The 14,499-nt window shown below is 45.3% G+C and overlaps 1 long non-coding RNA gene across 1 annotated transcript; it reads left to right on the forward strand.

Annotated features, from left to right (window-relative positions):
• Positions 1 to 11,514: 11,514 nt before the first annotated feature.
• LOC106848150 (uncharacterized) lies at positions 11,515 to 12,065 on the forward strand. Its single transcript, XR_011505590.1, has 2 exons — positions 11,515 to 11,777; positions 11,926 to 12,065. It is a non-coding gene; the product is annotated as an uncharacterized lncRNA (long non-coding RNA).
• Positions 12,066 to 14,499: the final 2,434 nt, after the last annotated feature.

Genomic DNA, 14,499 nt, shown 5'->3' on the forward strand with positions numbered 1-14,499 from the left:
AGTATCTCAGTGAGGCAGGTGCCCTCTTACCAGCAGATGCTTCCAGGCTTTGGTAAATGGAATGTTTTCCAGTCCTCCTGAAAAACATAGTCATCAGTGGAATGGCTCTCAGGACCAACATCTGTCAAAGGGAAAAGAAGCAGAGCTGGACAAAGTGTGACTTGGGGCTTTGATGAGGGTTCTACAAAGACCTCATCCAACCATGTGGAGACATCTGTGGCTAGGAAATCCTTCAGACTATTTCTGCATTATGGTGGGGATCTTGGTCTTCTAAATCCTACAGTGATGTGGCGTTGGAAGCAGACAACCTCCAGGTGACACCCTTTGCCCAGGAAAATACCTGAAAAGCCCTTAGAGGTGAAAGTAGAACTCCCAGCAGAGGAGAGTAAGAACATCAGCCCTGATGGTTGATTTGGAGTGGCACAGATGGCATCTGATCACTCTGGGGAAGATGCTGCCTAAGTTCATCTCAATTTCCTACACGTCCTTTGATAGTCCCAGTCCGGGCAGCCCTGTCCAGGAGTCAGCTCAGTCCAGTCTGCCTCCAGGCCCTCACCAGGGCAGGTGGCTCATCTCCTGCTCACTGATGTCCTGTTCACTCCATCATCACCACCACCTCCCAGGACTGCAGCAGTGTTGGCACACCCCAAGAGACATCAGGTTAAATTCAGGGCTTTTTCCCAAGAGTATCATCAAATATGTATTAAATTATTTAAGTAATTACTTCATTACATAATTTATTAATTCATGTCTCTGTGAGGGGTAAATGAAGGCATCCCAATTACAGACATAACTCTCATTTAAAAAATCTTGCAGGTCATGTGTTGTTTTTGTTCCTTTATTCTATACATGTATTTTAAAGCCCTGCTAAGTGTCATGTTCCATGCCCAGCACTGGCAAAAGACTGTCAAAGGACAGAGACTTTGGGCTCCAGAAATCTAGGTTCAAAAGGAGAAATTCAGTCACTTACTTGTTCTGTAAAACTTCCACATAAAGTACACAAAAAAGAAGTCATTATGGTTCTGCCAGTCCTGACTCTGGGACTCTGGAGGATGCACCCCCCTGTTGAAGCCCAGTGTCTCATCCATGCAATGGGACCTGAACCATCCCTGCCTCTCAGAGCTCTTGAGAGGATAAAGGAAAAGACGCCTGTGGGGCATGAGGCATAGTCAGCACATGTGAACCCCTCATCGAACGTCAACTGTCAGTGAATTTAAAAGTCGGAGGAGGACCAGTCCCCAGTCCTGAGCTCAGTCAGTGTAGGAGTCAGGACTGGTCCCAGCCCCTGGGCTCCTCCTCCAGTGTTCGCTACTCTCAGTACCATGGAAGTGACAGGCCCAAGCCTTGGCTCCTGTAAAGTCCTAGGAATGAACAGAATTGGGAGTTGAACACAAAGAATCTGGAGAACACAGGAAGAGCATCTCTTTTCTTAATTGACCAGGGACAGAGCAGAGAAAGGATAAAGACAATAATTAAGGCTGAGCTAGTCATGGCAATCACAGGACAGAGCAGTGGGAGGACCCCCCATGCAGGTCCTGAGGTTGTGACAGGATCTCCTGGGCCCAGGATGAGGAAGTTGTGGGGCTGAGGGTATGGATTCAAGTAGATCCCTCCTGTCTGTTTTTCATAGATCCAGTCTCCTCCAAAGGACTGAAGCTGCCTCTGCAGGTGGCCAATGAGCCCCTTCTGATTTCCATACCTGGGCAAGCTCTACCCTGGGAGACAAAAGGGCCTGAGGGAAGCACTGGGGTCTCAGGAGGTAGAGATCTAGGGCATCTCCACCATGGCATGGACTCCTCTCCTGTCCCCCTCCTAACACTCTGCACAGGTGCTTCCCCTGCTACTCTGCCCACAGGCTGAGCCCCCATAGAACTCTGAGCTGGCCCTGCTACAAACCCTGAGCTCAGCACAGACACAGCCTCAGGGTGGGACCTCATGGGTTTGGGCCCATCTTCCTCAAGCTCCCTCTCTTCTCCTCTCTCAGAGCTCCATGGACTCTTATGAGCTAAGGCAGCAGCCCTCAGTGTCTGTGGCCTTGGGACAGTTGGGTATAATCACATGGTCTGGAGATTTTCTGGAGGATGAAGATGCTTCCTGGGCCCAGTAGAAGCCAGGGCCCTGTGCTGGTCAGCTATGAGCACAGCAAAAATCCCTCAGGAATCCCTGATCAATTCTCAGGCATCAACGAGGGGAACACAGCCACCATGACCATAAGCGGGAATTGGGTCAAGGACAAAGCTGACAATTACTGTGACACCTACCATGGCAGCAGGAGCAGCGGGCAGTGACTCATAGTGACACAGACAGATGGGGAAATAGGACACAAATCTCCCTTCCAAGGCCTGGCCCTCACTCTCACCTGTCCTTGAACAGCTCTAGGTCAGGACTTATGGTCTGGCATCCTCTCTGGTCCTAGCCAGGTCCCTCCAAGGCTGGAAGGCTCTGAGCAGGTTTCTGTCCTCTCAGGGTCTCTGTTCTTTCCAACCGAAAAATGGAAGTAGAAGAGGGGTGGTTCAGAGCTATGGGGCTATTGTAAAGTCTGGAGTAGAAATGAAAAATTTTGGAAGTCTTTATATATCACATTCTCACTAGAACTAATAACATGTCTCCTAGGAAAGGAGAGAGATGCCTGACACGGCAAAGTCCCATGGGAATTCCCCTTCTTCTTGTGCAGAATCAGCCCAGAGTAGCCCTCAGGGGCTGGATCTCCTCTGGTTTCCTGTATGGGGTGTCCCCCACATCCTGAGGGGCAGCCTGAGCCTGGAGAGGACTGGATACCTGGTCCCTCTGGCCCCAGCGCCCTTCCTATCCTGAGATTTCACAGAAACTGCAGAGGAGGTACAGACACCACCTTGGGTCCTGCCAGACGATTTCCATCTGGACATACTGTCCTCCCTCTGTCCTCGAAGTCCCAAGTCCCCAAATTACTGTCTAAAGGGTGCAGAGTTTCTCTTTGGGGTTATGAAAAACCTCTGAAAGAGATAGTGATGAAGGTTGCACAACAGTTTAAGACATTAAATGTCACTGAATTGTACACTTAAAATTATTAAAATGATAAACTTTGCAACATGTATTTACCATATAAAATATTGTATATTTTCCATAAAAGTAAAACTAGTTTAATATTGAAATCATTCAACTGAATAAAAGTTGAAATAAAAATATAATGAGCACCGTGTAGCATCTGCCTGGACACAGCAGCTGATAATATTGTGTCCTCTTGGCTTCAATCTTCCTCCATAGATATATAAATATGCATGCTGTGGTATTTGGTCCAACATCACCATCACAGCTGAGAAAATTAGCAACAGCCTCTGTCAGCCCATAACCCATTCCCCAGGTGTACAAGAAGGCCTTGTCGTTGATATTGAATTCTGGTTCCAGTCAGGATCTTCCAGATCCCACCCTCAGTTTAGTTGCTTGTTCTTTACAAGCCTGGATTCTGTGGAACCCAAGGTTTATGAAAAATTTTGCAAAAGTTTCACAAGAAGAACCATATTTACTGGACACATTAGGACATTTGTTTTCACAGCAGGGTCGTGTGGTTGTGTGTGGTGAGGCTCTCCATTGCACACAGTAGGGATGTGCTGGTGCGCACAGTATGGCTATTTCTCTGTGTGGTAGGACTTCAGCACTAAGCACAGTGGGGCAAAATCTGTGAGCAGCAAGACCATGCTCACCTATTGAGTCCATTTCTGGTCTGATACTCAATGGGGAGGTGGTCCATCCATGGGGAGGAAAAGATGGTGATGATGATGGCTCCCTGACCTTTAGGTGTGTAGTGGACAGGACCCACTGGGAAAGCAGGAACTTGAAGGATCCTGTCGTTCTAAGATGGGATTATCCACTGCTGAATCTCTGCTGCCCACTCCCACCAAGTCCCTGCACACACAGTTGACGTGGTCACCCGGGTGAGAAGTGAGTGGGATTTTTTGAGGTTTCACACTTTCTCCCATCTTCTCCTGTGGTTACATAACATGCCATCCTGAATATATTTAAATTAGAGTTTGTGTTCTACAAACACAGGTAACATCTAAATTAGTCATTTTTGAAAGTGAAAACAAGTGCAGGAAACAGTCTCTCTGGAGAGATTTCCCATCACATTAACCAGTAACCACATCCCTGCAAGGCCCTGGATTTCCAGGGACACACCCTTAGATTTAAGAAGAAACTAAACCTGTGGAGAAACCAGGATGCAAAAGGAAATCCTGACTCACGTCCCTGCTCCTTGGTCGTCAGTGAGGAAGGGACTCAGTAAGTCCTAGGTGATGGAGACCTCCCAGGAGATCTGCATTAGGAAGGGGCAGTCTTATCTTGTCCTTTCAGCACAATGTCTGACAGGAGAGGGAGCTACTCTCTGATCCTTTGCTGATGACAACTTGGTACTGAGAGAAGAGGGAGAACTTGTGAGCCAGGATGGCAATGCCCAGAAATGATATATGCTCATCTTCCCAAGACAGCTCCAGCTCTGGAATTCCCAGGAGGAGCATCCTGTCTGTGTGCAGAGCCCTGAGCAGGAGTGAGCTTCCCACAGTGTGAGCAGGACAGAGCCACCGCGTTCAGTGGGGAGGGAAATGTGTGCTTATCTCTATAGATGAGCCTCATCCTGTCAATCCATAAGATGATATATTCTCCAAGACTGGAATAAAAATTGTATTATAAGCTGAATTTCTCTTCATATTTCTTTGGCTTGTGGTTTTCGTAAATTTTTTTAGCACACTTGCATGATGTAAAAAAAACAGATGTGATATTATTAAAAAGGAAAAGTAGAACCTTCCTACATTTAAACAGCTGGCTTGTATCAGAGCCGTTACCTTCACGGGGGTGGGGAGACACAGGATAGAAAGGAATTTTCTCCTAGAAAAAGCCTTGACAATTACAATTGGTTCATTATATGTGCAGCTTACCCATCGACCTGATGGACCGTGATTGTAGAGAGACAATTTGTTATGAAGGGAATCCCTAAGACCTAAATTATATTTTTTCAGGTTAAAAGATCTTGAAAGGCCCCTCTGGTTGATTATAATCTGGGGACTTTCATCCTAGGGTTCCTCATCAGACTGAGAGTGCAATGGGCTGGTGGGCACCCTCTACGTTCCTTGAGTGGCCCCAGGACAACGTGTAGCAGCACCCCCAAAGGCAGCTGGCAGTACTGAGAGGAAGAAGCCACGTGCTTCAGGGCAGGAGCATTTTGGTTGAGGTTGTCCCACATCCTTTCTCAGCCTAGGAAGCTCCTCACCTGGTGCAGGTGATTGTTGCTGGCCTTGCACCTCCAGCTTCTGCTCTTCCCTCTCACTCTCCAGGGAACCGTGGGGCCTTAACTGCCTCTCAGCCCTTCTTTCTCTGTTACGTGCACTCCCCTTCCTCAGAGCTCCTGGTCTCGTCAGCCAGTCTGTGGGGCGTATGGGAAAGTAGTGCCATGTCATCCACATGGGACCCTAGACGGGCATCCAGGACAGGAGACACGTGCAGCACCGTGGTCCCCCCGTGGCTGAATAGTGTGTTAAGGGGATAGAGGAAGGATTAGGAATCACTCCCCCAGGTGGCCTCCGCCCCCAGGTAACACTGGGAGAGGCCAAGGGCTGGTCTGAACCCACCTGTGTCAAATCTGTGTCAAAATAGGAAGAGAGGTGCCTGCATCTCCAACAGGAAGTACAACTACTCTACTACTGAAGGAAGATTTCTCTCTCCACCTGGCAATAACCCAGCCAATGAGAAGTCATTGCTGTTGTGAACTGTTACTTTCCCCCAGTGGACTTTCATTTAGAGCAGCCCTTCTCAGCTTCCACTTTTTCCCTATAAAAGTAGCTCCCTTGCTTCGTTTTCCAGATATGCCTATGGTTTGCCATAGCATGCACAATCTAAATTGGAATTCTTTTGGCTATTCCCAAATAAACACATTTTGGGGGTAAAATAACTGGTAAATTTGCTTTTTTAAGTTGAGGCCACCCAGGCCTGCATTCTCCCCTCTGTGGACGGGTCAGAGGACACACACTGATGTCAACATAAGAAGTTCATGTTTGCAGTTTCTTCAGAACTAGGTCCCCCCTCCCTGAATGAGGAGTCGCAAGCAGAACTGATTCTAGTGAGACAACGGGCGTGAGATGACCCACATCACAGATCTGGACAAGCATGAAGCAGTTCTGCTGTAGCTCTGCTGAGACATCCCATGATTTCCCTTTTGGAGAATCAAGACCACATCCCTGAACACAAGGACCTACTGACCAGGACTGGAGGCTGGGAGGATGTGCCCTCCAGTGGCCTGTGCAAAGGGCATTGCATTTATGACTTTGTGTGCATGATGTGTGTGTGCATGTGTGGGTATGTGCTCATGAGTGTGTATTTTGGTGAGGCAAGGAAACGTTGCCAATTTCACATGTCCCCATCCCAAGACTTTCTGTTTCCACAACTTTCCTCCTTCCATTATTCCAGTGCCTTTGCTTTATATTATGTATAAGAATAAGAAGAAAGGATGTTAGCAGAAGGAATAAGAAACATTTTTATGTGATTAATACATATCAAGCACCACCCAAAGCAGTTCATATTTATTAAACTGTTTAATCCCAAATCCTCTATAAAAAGCATTCTCATCATCAGCCCGTTTTACAGATGGGGAAGCTGAGGCATGGAGGGATGAGCAACCTGCCTGAGGTCAGAACTAGAAAGTGGCTGGCCCAGCAGCAAACCCCGGTCTTCTGACCCCAGAGTCCCTGGTCTTCACCACCATCCTGTGTGGCCTCTCATTGTGCTTTTAAGGCTAAGACTTGACCTCTCCCCAAGGTGCAGAAAGTTCTCTCTCCAATTTCAAAAGGAAACCACTGATACTGTGAATTTGCAGTGCAGCCCTGTCCAATAGAAGTAAAATATGAACAGCACATGTAGTTGAAAATTCTCTAGTGGCTGCATTTAAAAAATGAAAAAAAAAAAACCAGAAGGCATTACTTTTCACAAAATATTTTATTTAAACCAAATACTTGAAAATATTATCATTTCAGTATGAATTAGATATAAAGAATGTTGTTGTGTTTTACATAATTGTTTTACTAAATCTTTGAAATCAGATAGATATTCTGGCATGTCCCAACCTCTTTCCACAGAGACCCATGCATCACAGATTCCAACACAGTGAAGATCTGAGCACAATTCAGCACAGACTCAGGGAGGAGGGAACACCTGAATACAGAAGAGAAGGTGGAGACAGAAGGGGCTCAGGAGGGTTGAGATGAAGAGGAGGAGGATATGGGGCATAGTGAGGGGCAGGAGGGGAGGGGTCAACAGATCCGGCTCTAAGATCAGTGTCCTGGGTTGGAATCTGGACTCACTCATCACTGTCTGGGAGACTTTTGGAAAACTATTTAACCTCACAATGATGGCTCCCTCCTCATCAGACTGGAGGAGAGGCTGACCTTAAGCAGAGGACTACTGGCAGATCATTGTGATGTCTGGCTGAGGGGATACATGTCAACATTCACCAAAGGTCTGGCATCTATTGAAGGCTCAGAAGTAGTCATTCTGTTTATGTAGCTGTACAGGTAGGATGACATTCATCCTAGGAGCGACAGGGGGCGCTGTGGGTCTTGGTTTGGGGACCTTAATAGGTCCAAGTCCCCTGGGCAGTGCTCAAGTGCAAAGGATGTGACTGATGCTTCTTTTTCCAATGCTTCTGTTCGGTAGAATCTACCTCCGACTCTGAAGCCCACCCATGGTCCTTCTTCTGACCTCAGGGAATTATCATCAGGAGGTCCTTAGGCTCAGGGCTCAGAGAGGAGCTCAGACAGAGCAAATGGAGATTAGATGTGCATTCAATGCTCCTCCCTTCCTGAGCTTCAAGAAGAGAAGATAAGAGTGGAGCTTGAGGAGGCCAGTCCAGCTGGGTAGCCTCAGGGCAGAGCTCCTGGGAGACCCCCCACCATGGACTGTGTTCTCTTCTACTGCCTGCCTCTCATTTTCTCCACAGGTCAGAGTGTCCAAGAGCTCTCATTTATCTCCCTCCCTGACATTTCCCTCCAAGCAAAGTCTTAGGGACATCTGTCCAGTCTCAGGGCATTGAGAATCATTCTGTTTTACTGTTTATTTACTATTTCAGGTCTCTGTGATCACCTGCACCCTGAGCATTGAGCACAGCACCACTCCATTTACTGTATCAACAGAGACAAGGGGAGGCCCCTGGGTATGTCATGAAGGTTAACAATGATGGAAGACACAGCAAGGGACATGGTAACCCCAAACACTTCTTGGGCTCAAGCTCCGGGGCTGACTGCTATTTAACCATCTCCAGCATCCAGGCTAAGGACGAGGCTGAGTATCACCATGGTGAGAGCTGTAAAATTGATGGGCAGGTCAGGTAAGCCACAGTGACGAAGACAAAGGGGAAAGTGAGGCCAAAACCTCTCCTTCTCTTTTCCCCACAGGGACTCAGGGTGAGCTTCTCCCTGTCCCTTTCCAGGACCTTGAGAACTTTGGCTCCTCTCCTTGAAAATGTGCACCTCCTCCCTGAGACACCACTAGTTCCTTATGCTCAGGCACAGGGCTTCACTAGGGTGAGGCAGACACAAGTCAAAAATTAGGTCATTTTGGCAACACAATATTCTGTGGTTTCTACCACAGGACTGTGGGGACAATGCTTGGAAAGAACAGACCAGCCGAGGATGGGAAACAACCCTGAAAGAATGGCTGAGATGAGATTGCCATGTCCCCAGGAGCTATAGTGCCCTCTGCTCCCAGCGTGGAGCTCTGCTCAGGACAGGGACATGGATCTCAGGATTCCAGGGGTGACCCTATAAGTCATCTGCAGCTAATGTACTGACTCCGTGTGTGCCCTGATGTACAGCAGGACTCTTCTCAGGGTTGAGGGTTCAGCAGGAAGCATTTGTCCTCAGGGGAGGCAGGACGGAGAGCACTGAACTCCATGGTGGGTGCTGAGCTGCAGCTCCAGGACGTGCTTCTGCTGAAGAGGACTGGCACAGACGGGACACTCCCCTTCCTGGGGGCAGCCTGCATCTAGAGACCTGTGCGTGTGGTATGACAGAGGCAGGTCTGCCACCATACTCAGTTGGATCTGAAGAGCACAGACAGCATCAGAGCTCCTGTAAGTTCTACTGTGAGTCTGGCTGTGACTGATTCAAAGATCAGCATCCGTCTCCACCCATGTCCACTCTCCTCATCCCATCCTGTCCTTGGGGTGTGTTCTTTGGTGTAACTTGACTTCCTGCACACTAGTCTCTCAGTGAGTCTGCTTATGGGAACCATCACCTGTCACATTTTCTTTTTTCTTTTTTTTTAATTAACTTGTAAGTTACATACACTAAAATCTACACTTTTTGGTGTTCATTTCTGTGAATTTTGATAAATGCATACAGAGCTGTGAGCACTTCCACCACCATTATGTACAACAGTTCAATTATTGTCCATAAATTCCCCAGACCCTTTGGTATTCACAGCCTGCTTCCACCCCCACCCCACAATTTCTGTTCTGTTGTCTGTCCCTATATTTGGGTCTTTGCAAGAACATCATATAAATGGAATCATACATGGTAGCCTTTTGGTTCTGACTTCTGTCACACAGCATATGACGTTTGAGATGCATCTATGTCGTTGTAGGTTAATAGTTTATTCCATTTTCACTGTGAGAAGAATTCCTTTGCAAGGATGAACCACAGTTTCTTTATCCATTCCCCAGTGAAGCAACATTTGGATTGTTTCCAGTTTGCACTTTTTGGCAATTTCACATAAAACCTTTGTAACTTTTGTTACAGGTTTTTGTGTGGAAATACGTTTTCATGTCACGTCGGTAAATACCTGGGAATGGAATTTCTGGGTCACATGGTAGATATTTGTTGAACTTTCTCAGAAACTGCCAAAATTGTTTTGCAATGTGGATGATTGATTTTGCATTTTCATTCTCACCAGGCATTTATGAGACTTTCAGTTGTTCCATGCACTCATCATCACTAGATTGTTAGGTTTTATTTAAGCCATTTTAATATATCTGTAGTGGTATCCCATTATGTTTTTAATCTTCATTTTCTTAGTGATGTATGATGGTGAGCATCTTTTCAGGTGCTTATTTGTCATCTGTAAATTTTGTTTGGTGAAATGTTTGACCAAAGCTTTGTGCATTTTCTAATTCAGATTGCCCAGGTGACTTGTACTCATTTGTGTATGTGTATATTTAGATTGATATGATTTTATCACATGACCAGGTTCATATGTCTACCGACACAGTCAAGATGCAAAACAGTTCCAACTCAACAAGGATCCTTCATGTTATCATTTTCTAACAACTTCCATCTCCTTACTTCAAAGTGCCCTTTGCTGTCTCTAACCCCTGGTACCCACTAATTGATTCTCCATTTCTAAAATGTTGCCTTTTCCTAAATGATATATAGAAATAAAAAGTAGAGTCCTACAGTATGTAGGCTTTGGGATTGTCATATTTTACTGTACATAATGCTTCTACATTCATCAAAATTTTTGTGTGCATTAAGAGTTCATCATTTTTTCGTTACTGAGTAGTATTCCATGGTTTCAGTGTACCAAACTCTATTTATCCATGGCCTGTTGAAGGACATCTATATTGGTCACACTTTGGGACTATTATGCATTCAAATGTTTGACCACTTCAGTATAGTTTCTCTGTGAACATAAATTTTCATTTTTTCTGAAATAAATGCCTAAGTGTACAATTGCTATGGTATGGAAACCACAAGTTTAGTTTTTAAGAAGTTGCCATACTATTCTGCAGAGTTGCTTGACAATTTCAAGTTCCCATGAGCTGGCACAAGTGATCCAGTTTCAGCACATTGCTAGCATTTACAGTTGTCACTATTTTTTATTACAGCCATTCTGATAGGTATGTAGGGATATCTCCTTGTGGTTTTCATATGTATTTCCCTCATGGCTAATGAGGAAAATCTTTCCACCACCCCTTTGCCATCTCCTCTTCCATGAAATGTTTGTTCTTGTTCATTGCCCATTTTCTGAATGATTTTATTGTTACTTTTGAGTTTTGAAAGTTCTATATTTACTCTAGATTTGAGAGTTCTATATTTACACTACTTCTCCGTTGGATTTGTGATATGTAAATATTTTCTGCTGTTCCTTGCTTTTTCATCTGCTTTAGAAAGTTTCACAAAGCAAAAGAATAATTTTGATGAGGTTCAATGTATTAATCTCCCTTTAACAAACCATGCTTCTGATGTCATCAAAAAATCCTTGCCCAGTCCTTGGTCGTAAAGATTTCTCCTATGTTTTATTCATAAAATATAAGAAAAGGCTTGCCTGAGAATTTTATGAGAAATTTCTCTGTATCTGATCATGAATTCTGGCCCCTCATACAGTAGCATGACTGCTGTTCCTACAAGCTCCCGTTTCAATCACATGCAGCCCAATTGCATGGAGAACCCCTAACTAGAGAGCATGACTGAGGGGCTCTCCCCAAGGCCAGAGAGGAAGCCCAGGGCACAGACTGAGGTTTGTGTGCATGTGCTGGGGGGCAGGGGTCAGCACTTTCTCATTCAACACCAGAGACAATTCTGAGTACTCAGCTACAGGACTTGGGAATAGGGCTCATTTTCATAGCCTGCTTTAAGCTCAATCTTTTTCTCAGCAGGGAGACACCCAACAGGGTGACAAAAAGGAAGGAAATTTGCATTTCTTCAGAGAATAAGAGAGCCCCTGAGGCACACCTGCATCTGTAGGCTCAGAGGCAGAGCTCTGGGGCATCTCCACCATGGCCTGGACCCCTCTCCTGCTCCCCCTCCTCACTCTCTGTATAGGTACTGCCCCTCAGGGCTCAGCCTCCAAAGAAACCAGGGATCAGCCTGACCCTGACCTTCAGCTCTGTGGAGGGGAGGTTGCAGGGTGTGTGCCCTCTGGGAATGAGACCCTAATCTTCACACTCACCTCTCCTCTCCTCTCTTGCAGGTTCTGTGGTCTCCTTGGAGCTGACTCAGCCAGCTTCAGTGTCTGTGGCCTTAGGACAGACTGCCACAATCACCTGCCAGGGAGGAATCTTTGACAAAGAGTATGTGGACTGGTACCAACAGAAGCCTGGCGGGCCCCCTGTGACAGTGATTTATAAGGATAGTGAACGGCCCTCCGGGATCCCTGGCAGATTCTCTAGCTCCAGCTCAGGGAACACAGCCACCCTGACCATCAGCAGGGCCCAGGCAGAGGACGAGGCCGACTATTACTGCCAATCAGCAGATAGTGATAAAGCTCACAGTGACACAGACTGATGAGGAAGTGAGACACAAAACCCTTCTGCATCTGTGTCACAGTTTCCTCCAGTCTCGAGAGGACTGTAGACAAAGCCATGAACAAGTAGGCCCAGGCCTACATATCTGAGATGCCCAGGCTCCCTCTCCTTCGAGCCCTCCAGGCAGACTCTACACATTGTGGTCAGGATTGGATTTTTGACTGTCAGGATGAGGCTGTCATGGTCTTTTCTTGGATGTTGTATTTGTTGGGGACAGAGGGCCTGCTTTGAAGGGAAGATGAAGAAAAAATCTTCCCAGTGGTAGTCATCTCTGGATATCCATATGGAGTGTCTGGGGCACTCTTCGATTAACATGTCCTGGATTAGTACCCCGAACTGCTGAGATTCAGCTGGGACTCTGAAAACCAAGCTCATGTGGCAGCCTGGGATTCTGAGTGGATCAAAACATGAAACAGATGTTTAGTGTTTGTCAAGATCCCCCCTTGAGAGTAGGATCACCCACACACTGTTTCTGGTAGGTCCTGGCTACTCACAGCCTTGCCCTCACTGGGATGAGCTATTGTCTACAGGCAATTGCCTCCTCCAAGTTTAAGGCTTTCTTTGAGTGGGACTCAGGTCCAATGCCTGCTTGATGCCAAGATCCCAAGTTCCTGCCTCTGTTCAGGATGATCTTGCAGGGCCTCCCAGATGAATCTTCAACTTTAAGCACATTTCATCTCTGTCCAGTCTTGCCTCCATGCTTCCTTCCAGAGAGATCACTTCAAATCCTATTGCATGCACTTCAGCATGTCACAGTGTGCTTCCAGGGAACCCCAAAAAAGAATGAAAATGTAGAGGGGAGAGTGTGGAAGAGGACACATCTGCTTGGAGAGAGAACCCTGTAGTTCTGCAAACATTCCTAGGAGAAGTGATGAGTCTAGTGTGGGAGGAAACTTCCTGAAGTTGAGGAAAGAACCACCCAGAGACACTAAAGGAACATTATGTAGGGCTCACATTTGCACAATCATGTAGTGCCTGTTCCATAGTCAGAAGGGGAAGCTCCTAGTTAAGGTATTAGGTCGACTAGTCAGGAGAACTTCCCTCAGTCTTGGGGATCATTATCCCTAGACTAAAGGCTGCTTTGTTGCCACCTAAGAAAGTGCACAAACAAGTTGAGAAAGGGTGGAATTCTGTGCAAATAAATTTGCTGAACCCAAAAGTACAAAACAAACCAGAGAAGGAAATATATGTATCCAGGACCCAATAAGGAAAAACTCACAATACTTGATGTGATATCAAAAATTTCCTGAAAAGAAGCAGGAAAACATGAACTATAATAATTGCAAAAATCGATTTTTCTAAAATGGTCCTAAATTGCCAAGATGTCATAACTTGTAGACCGGGATGCTAAAACAATTATTATAACTATATTCCATGTGTTCATGAATGTGAGGGAAGGATCGATCATGTTAAGTGGCAACACATACACAAACACACAGGTATGCATTGATCTCATAGTACTGCTTTGGGGGCACCACATATGTAATATATGAATGATCTCAAATTAATAAAGTAACATTTCATCCTAAGGTACTGTGAAAAGAAGAGAAAAGAAATAAAAGCAGGAAGAAGGAAGCAAATGAAAAAGATAGAGTGGAAATTAAGGAATGAAATAGAAAAACATTAGAGAAAACAAAAAAAACTAAAAGTTGGTTCTTTGAAAACATCAAAGATGTCAACAAACCTTTAACTAGGTGATCATTAATTAAAAAAATGAATTATGAAGTTGAGAAGAGGAGCCATTACTACTGACACTATAGAAATAAAACAAGACTTTATGATTGTGAGTGGATACTATAAAAAACTGCATGCCAACAAATTAGATGAAATGGACCAATTCATAGAAAGACACAGATTACTAAAATTGAATCAAGAAAAAATAGAAAAGTTGATTACGTCTGCAACAAAGTAAAGATTAAATCAGAAATCGAAAACTACCCACAAAGAATGACCCAGACACAAATGGTTTCACTGGAGAATTCTAACAAGTGTTTAAAGAAGAACTGATACCAAGTTATTCACAATCTCTTCCAAAAAATAGAATGGGATAGAACACTTACCAGCACAATCTATGAGACCACTGTTACTCTTATACCAAAACCAGATAAATAGATCACATGGAAGGAAGAGTATAGATCAACAACCCCTATCAATGTAGACACAAAACCTGTACAAATTACTAGAAAACCTAATCCATCAACATAGACAAAGGAATACACAACATTAGGAAGTGGTATTTA

This window comes from Equus asinus, chromosome 8 (assembly GCF_041296235.1).
Source record: "Equus asinus isolate D_3611 breed Donkey chromosome 8, EquAss-T2T_v2, whole genome shotgun sequence".
Taxonomy (NCBI): Eukaryota; Metazoa; Chordata; class Mammalia; order Perissodactyla; family Equidae; genus Equus; species Equus asinus.